This window comes from Harmonia axyridis, chromosome X, assembly GCF_914767665.1.
Source record: "Harmonia axyridis chromosome X, icHarAxyr1.1, whole genome shotgun sequence".
NCBI lineage: Eukaryota > Metazoa > Arthropoda > Insecta > Coleoptera > Coccinellidae > Harmonia > Harmonia axyridis.
In genome coordinates this window covers 32,736,190-32,743,689 of record NC_059508.1, presented here as the reverse complement: position 1 = coordinate 32,743,689, position 7,500 = coordinate 32,736,190, and the positions used below count along the sequence as shown (strand labels likewise).

Here is a 7,500-nt window from a genome sequence, read left to right as displayed (position 1 = left end):
AACACAATCCAGAAGGAAATAATCTTAGATGAATATCGATTCTGATTATTGATTTTTCTTTCGCGATATTGATAGAAGACATCTGAATGAATTTCGAATTAATTCCGAAATCAAAAAAATATTTTCAATAAATTTTTTTTTCTAGAGTACCTCGGTCTTTTCTATTTTTTTCCAAGTTTCGTACGTCAATCAACATACATCCCAGAAAAAATCATCTCTCTAACTATCCTGGTTCAAAAGTTGTATCGGAACATTTCACGTCGAAAAAGAACATAGGCGAAAAAGGACGTGAACATTATTCCTTATAAAAACCAAACCCGACCATGGATTTTGATTCTGATTGTTGATTATCGCTATTAGAACACATTAGGAGGCAACCAAATCAAATTTGAGAAAATTCCACGATCAGAAAATTTTTTTCGAAAAAAAAAAAAAAATTCGAGGACACCTCGGTCATGGCAAGTTATTTTCCACAATCCATTCCCCAATCGACGTACATCACAGAAAAAATCATCTCTCTAACTATCCTGGTTCAAAAGTTGTATCGGAACATTTTCACGTCGAAAATATATCTCTAAGTCCAGACCGATGCACCACGTAATCTCGGGCAGACCGATGCACAACGTAAATGACGATCGGGACCGGGGCGATCGGTCGTATCTGACACCGCCGGCTCGGTTCTAACATCGTCAATGAGTCGGGGTTGAAAAAAAGGACGTGAACATTTTTCCTTATAAAAATCAAACCCGATCATGGATTTTGATTCTGATTGTTGATTATCGCTATTAGAACATATAAGGAGGCAACCAAATCAAATTTGAGAAAATTCCACGATCAGAAAATTTTTTTCGAAAAAAAAAAAAAAATCGTAATCACCTCGGTCATGGCGAGTTATTTTCCGTATTTCATTCCACAATCAACGTACAACATAGAAGAAATCATCTCTCTAACTATCCTGGTTCAAAAGTTGTATCGGAACATTTCACGTCGTAATATCTCGCCAAGTCCAGACCTCGGCGATAGGTAGTATCTGACACCGTCCGCTCGGGACTGACATCGACTTGGACTCGGGCTGATGATGGGGAGGCGTTTAAGGACGTGAACATTTTTCCTTATAAAAATTAAAGTCGACAATGAATATTGATTCTGATTACTGATTTACGCTTTAAAAACACATTAGAAGGCAACCAAATCGAATTTGAGGAAATTCCACGATCAGAAAATTTTTTTCGAAAAAAAAAAAAATCCGAAAAATATTTTTCGATTCCTATTACTGATTTACTCTTTTAGAACACATTAGGAGGCAACCAAATCAAATTTGAGAAAATTCCACAATCAGAAAATTTTTTTCGAAAAAAAAAAAAATTCGAGGACACCTCGGTCATGGCAAGTTATTTTCCACAATCCATTCCCCAATCGACGTACATCACAGAAAAAATCATCTCTCTAACTATCCTGGTTCAAAAGTTGTATCGGAACATTTTCACGTCGAAAATATATCTCTAAGTCCAGACCGATGCACAACGTAAACTAGGGCTGAACCGATGCACCACGTAATATCGGGCAGACCGATGCAGAACGTAAACTCGATCATACCGATGCTTCACGTAATCTCGATCTTACCGATGCACCACGTAAACAAGGGCAGACCGATGCAGAACGTAAAGTAGATCTTACCGATGCACCACGTAATCTCGATCTTACCGATGCACCACGTAATCTCCATCTTACCGATGCACCACGTGAACTGGATCTTACCGATGCAGAACGTGAATTGGATCTTACCGATGCACCACGTAAACTCGATCTTACCGATGCACCACGTAATCTCAATCTTACCGATGCACCACGTGAACTGGATCTTACCGATGCAGAACGTGAATTGGATCTTACCGATGCACCACGTAAACTCGATCTTACCGATGCACCACGTAATCTCAATCTTACCGATGCACCACGTGAACTGGATCTTACCGATGCAGAACGTGAATTGGATCTTACCGATGCACCACGTAAACTCGATCTTACCGATGCACCACGTAATCTCAATCTCACCGATGCACCACGTGAACTGGATCTTACCGATGCAGAACGTGAATTGGATCTTACCGATGCACCACGTAAACTCGATCTTACCGATGCACCACGTAATCTCGATCTTACCGATGCACCACGTAATCTCAATCTTACCGATGCATCACGTAATCTCGATCTTACCGATGCAGAACGTAAACTCGATCATACCGATGCACCACGTTATCTCGGCAGACCGATGCAGAACGTAAAAAAAAAGCTTACAGCACGCGGTGTTCCCAAGCGGTCACCCATCCAAGTACTAACCGCGCCCGACGCTGCTTGGCTTCAGTGTTCTGACGAGAACTGGCAATTTCAGCGTGGTATGGCCGTAAACAACATATATTGCGATATTTTCTATGATATCTCACTTTTTGGGAGCGGAAAGGACGTGAACGTTTTTCCTCATAAAAAATGAAATAACTTTTGGATATTAATTCTGATTGTTGATTTAAGCTTTAAGAACACATTAGGACATATCTCAATGAAATTTGAGGGATTTCCGAAATCGAAAAATATTTTTCGAAAAAAAAAAAAAATCCCAGAAGACCTCGGTCATCTCAAGTTTATTTCCATATTCTATTACACAATCAACGTACATCACAAAAGGAACCATCTCTCTAACTATCACAGTTAAATTTTTGTATCGGAACATTTCACGTCGGAATATCTCGCTAAGTCCAGACCGGGGAGATCGGTCGCATTTGACACCGTCCGCTCCGGTCTAACATCGTCTTGGAGTCGGGGTAACGATGGAGAGGCGTTTAAGGACGTGAACATTTTTCCTTATAAAAATTAAAGTCGACAATGAATATTGATTCTGATTACTGATTTACTCTTTTAGAACACATTAGAAGGCAACGCAATCAGATTTGAGGAAATTTCAAGATCAGAAAATTTTTTTCGAAAAAAAAAAAAATTCAAGAACACCTGGGTCATGGCAAGTTATTTCCCACAATCCATTCCACAATCAACGTACAACATAGAAGAAATCATCTCTCTAACTATCCTGGTTCAAAAGTTGTATCGGAACATTTCACGTCGAAATACCTCGCCAAGTCCAGACCGGGGCGATAGGTAGTATCTGACACCGTCCGCTCGGAACTGACATCGACTTGGACTCGGGCTAATGATGGGGAGGCGTTTAAGGACGTGAACATTTTTCCTTATAAAAATTAAAGTCGACAATGAATATTGATTCTGATTACTGATTTACGCTTTAAAAACACATTAGAAGGCAACCAAATCAAATTTGAGGAAATTCCAAAATCAGAAAATTTTTTTTCAAAAAAAAAAAAATCCGAAAAATATTTTTCGATTCTGATTACTGATTTACTCTTTTAGAACACATTAGAAGGCAACGAAATCAAATTTGAGTAAAATCCAAAATCAGAAAATATTTTTCGAAAAAAAAAAAAAATTCGAGAACACCTCGGTCATGGCAAGTTATTTTCCACAATCCATTCCCCAATCAACGTACATCCCAGAAAAAATCATCTCTCTAACTATCCTGGTTCAAAAGTTGTATCGGAACATTTTCACGTCGAAAATATATCTCTAAGTCCAGACCGATGCAGAACGTAAACTCGATCATACCGATGCTTCACGTAATCTCGATCTTACCGATGCACAACGTAAACTAGATCACACCGATGCAGAACGTAAACTCGATCTCACCGATGCACCACGTGAACTGGATCTTACCGATGCAGAACGTGAATTGGATCTTACCGATGCACCACGTAAACTCGATCTTACCGATGCACCACGTAATCTCGATCTTACCGATGCACCACGTGAACTGGATCTTACCGATGCAGAACGTGAACTCGATCTTACCGATGCACCACGTAAACTAGGGCTGACCGATGCATCACGTAAACGACGATCGAGAGGCGCGAAAGGACGTGAACGTTTTTCATTATAAAAATTGAAATAAATGATAAATAATGATTCTGATTGTTGATTATCGTTTTTAATATGCATTAGGAGGCAACCAAATGAAATTTGAGGAAATTCCGATAACAGAAAATTTTTTCGAAAAAAAAAAAAATTCATGAAATCCTCGGTCATCGCAAAATATTTACCATATTCTGTTCGATAATCAACGTATATTTAAGAAGGAATCATATCTGTATCTATCTTGGTTCAAATTTTGTATCGGAACATTTTGACCAAAGTCCGAGCTTCGGCCGAAACAGACACCGCTGACCTGGCCTATCGATCGACCGAGAGTCGGGGATAGAGCGTAAGTGTTGTCTGGAGGGGAACCCTGTGCTCTCCTGACATATATAGGGAAGGTGGTCGCGTTGGGCGATGCAGAACGTTTGGATCGGGAATTATATTTTTGGTTCAGCTATTGGAATATGGTTTATTGTTGGTATATATTGGCGAAATAACGTTCTTACTGACTGGGGATATTCATAAAAATGAGTCCGGAGATTTTCAGATCGAAGTCCGAGTGATCCGACTTGGAAGGCGTGTTGGGTGGGTCGAGATGGCTTAGATAGATCAGACGAGGCGGGCTAAGTGTTGACGTCATGCATCGGTCCATTTTCAGATTGAGTCCGAGTAATCCGACTTTGAAAGAGTGTTGGGTGCGTCGAGACTGTTTAGATAGATCGGACGAGGCGGACTAGGTGTTAACGACATGCATCGGTATATTTTCTGATCGGAGTCCGAAGAAATCGGCCCTAGTAGGCGCAGCGGACGGTCGAGACGGCCTCGGTGGGTCGGATCGATCGGGAAAAGTTTGCTAAATCGTGTCTGGAGGGGAACCTTGGGTTCTCCTGACATATATAGGGGATAAGGTTTGGGTGAACGATTCTTCACGTAAAAGTTGAGTAATTTATTTTTCGATAAGCTTTTGGATATTGATGAGAAGTATATGTATATCTTCGATTAAAAGAATTCTTACCGTCTCGATGTATATTATATTAGATATATAAGAAATAGTTAACGTGATGCATCGGCCGATTTCCGGATCGGAGTTCGAGAGATGCGACTTTCGATGCGCGATGGGTGGATCGAGACGGCCTAGATCGATCGGACGAGGCGGACTAGGTGTTAACGACATGCATCGGCGGATTTTCTGATCGGAGTCCGAAGAAATCAGCTCTAGTAGGCGCGGCGAACGGTCGAAACGGCCTCGATCGATCGGACGAGGCGGACTAGGTGTTAACGACATGCATCGGCGGATTTTCTGATCGGAGTCCGAAGAAATCAGCTCTAGTAGGCGCGGCGAACGGTCGAAACGGCCTCGGTGGGTCGGATCGATCGGGAAAAGTTTGCTAAATCGTGTCTGGAGGGGAATCCGGGGTTCTCCTGACATATATAGAAGGGGTGGAGAATGGGTCCTGTCCTAGACTGTTTGGAGTTCTTTTTAGGATGATATTCAGTTGGTAAGTGGTAGACCCGAATCCGACCTCGGCGTTTGGGTACTGGCAAGGTGTGTTGGTTTCGGCTTTCGCATCTTGGGTCGCTTTCGTCAACCTCATGCAGCGAGGTCGCGGTCCGCTTCGTCTCTTTGTAGTCGAATGGCCTTTAAGCGACCAACCTTAAAATCGTGATCCTCTGCCCGTTGCGGGTTATGTTCACAAAAAATTTGCAACCACTCAATTCGTTCCGAGCGACAAATATTGTTGAATCTCGAATCACCGTGTCGTTATATTCACATGTATAGCGAAGGGTCGAGATGGAATGTGTATAAGAAATTAGTTGATAGCCGGGGGTTCGTATTATATATGGACGCCTTGGCGAGGGATTGTTTCTAGAAACTTTCTCATTTTTGATCGGTGTTTTGTCCGAGATGATGATGATGTATATATAGCTTGAGTCTCATGCTGACTGGGGGCTGTTACGTCGTTTCGTCGAGGACTTGCACTTACTGATGTGCGGCGCTAGTCGAAGTCAATCGACATGGCTAGTGCCACATGACGAGAGGCGAACGGGTTTGGCCATACCGGCAATCTCGTGGACCGATCGTATAAGCACGCAGTTCCCTGGTTGATCCTGCCAGTAGTCATATGCTTGTCTCAAAGATTAAGCCATGCATGTCTCAGTACAAGCCAAATTAAGGTGAAACCGCGAAAGGCTCATTAAATCAGTTATGGTTCCTTAGATCGTACCCACATTTACTTGGATAACTGTGGTAATTCTAGAGCTAATACATGCAAATAGAGCTCCGACCGGGAACGGAAGGAGCGCTTTTATTAGATCAAAACCAATAGGTGGCGGGTTCGCTCGTCATCGTACAATTTGGTGACTCTGAATAACTTTAAGCTGATCGCATGGTCTCGTACCGGCGACGCATCTTTCAAATGTCTGCCTTATCAACTGTCGATGGTAGGTTCTGCGCCTACCATGGTTGTTACGGGTAACGGGGAATCAGGGTTCGATTCCGGAGAGGGAGCCTGAGAAATGGCTACCACATCCAAGGAAGGCAGCAGGCGCGCAAATTACCCACTCCCAGATCGGGGAGGTAGTGACGAAAAATAACGATACGGGACTCATCCGAGGCCCCGTAATCGGAATGAGTACACTCTAAACCCTTTAACGAGGATCCATTGGAGGGCAAGTCTGGTGCCAGCAGCCGCGGTAATTCCAGCTCCAATAGCGTATATTAAAGTTGTTGCGGTTAAAAAGCTCGTAGTCGAATTTGTGTCTCGCGCCGTCCGGTTCATCGTTCGCGGTGTCAACTGGCGTGTCGCGAGACGTCCTGCCGGCGGGTCGTTCGCAAGGGCGGCCCAAATTGCCCCGCCGCGGTGCTCTTCACTGAGTGTCGAGGTGGGCCGGCACTTTTACTTTGAACAAACTAAGGTGCTTAAAGCAGGCTGAAAATTTTGCCAGAATATTTTATGCATGGAATAATGAAACAGGACCTCGATTCTATTTTGTTGGTTTTCGGAACCTCGAGGTAATGATTAACAGGAACGGATGGGGGCATTCGTATTGCGACGTTAGAGGTGAAATTCTTGGATCGTCGCAAGACGGACAGAAGCGAAAGCATTTGCCAAAAAACGTTTTCATTGATCAAGAACGAAAGTTAGAGGTTCGAAGGCGATCAGATACCGCCCTAGTTCTAACCATAAACTATGCCAGCTAGCGATCCGCCGACGTTCCTCCGATGACTCGGCGGGCAGCTTCCGGAACCCAAAAGCTTTTGGGTTCCGGGGGAAGTATGGTTGCAAAGCTGAAACTTAAAGGAATTGACGGAAGGGCACCACCAGGAGTGGAGCCTGCGGCTTAATTTGACTCAACACGGGAAACCTCACCAGGCCCGGACACCGGAAGGATTGACAGATTGAGAGCTCTTTCTTGATTCGGTGGGTGGTGGTGCATGGCCGTTCTTAGTTGGTGGAGCGATTTGTCTGGTTAATTCCGATAACGAACGAGACTCTAGCCTGCTAACTAGGCGTATTAGACATC

At 43.3% G+C, this 7,500-nt stretch overlaps 1 non-coding gene across 1 annotated transcript; it reads right to left on the bottom strand.

Annotated features, from left to right (window-relative positions):
* Window positions 1-2,291: 2,291 nt before the first annotated feature.
* LOC123687579 lies at window positions 2,292-2,410 on the bottom strand. Its single transcript, XR_006749297.1, has one exon. It is a non-coding gene; the product is annotated as a 5S ribosomal RNA (ribosomal RNA).
* Between the last annotated feature and the right edge of the window lie 5,090 nt (window positions 2,411-7,500).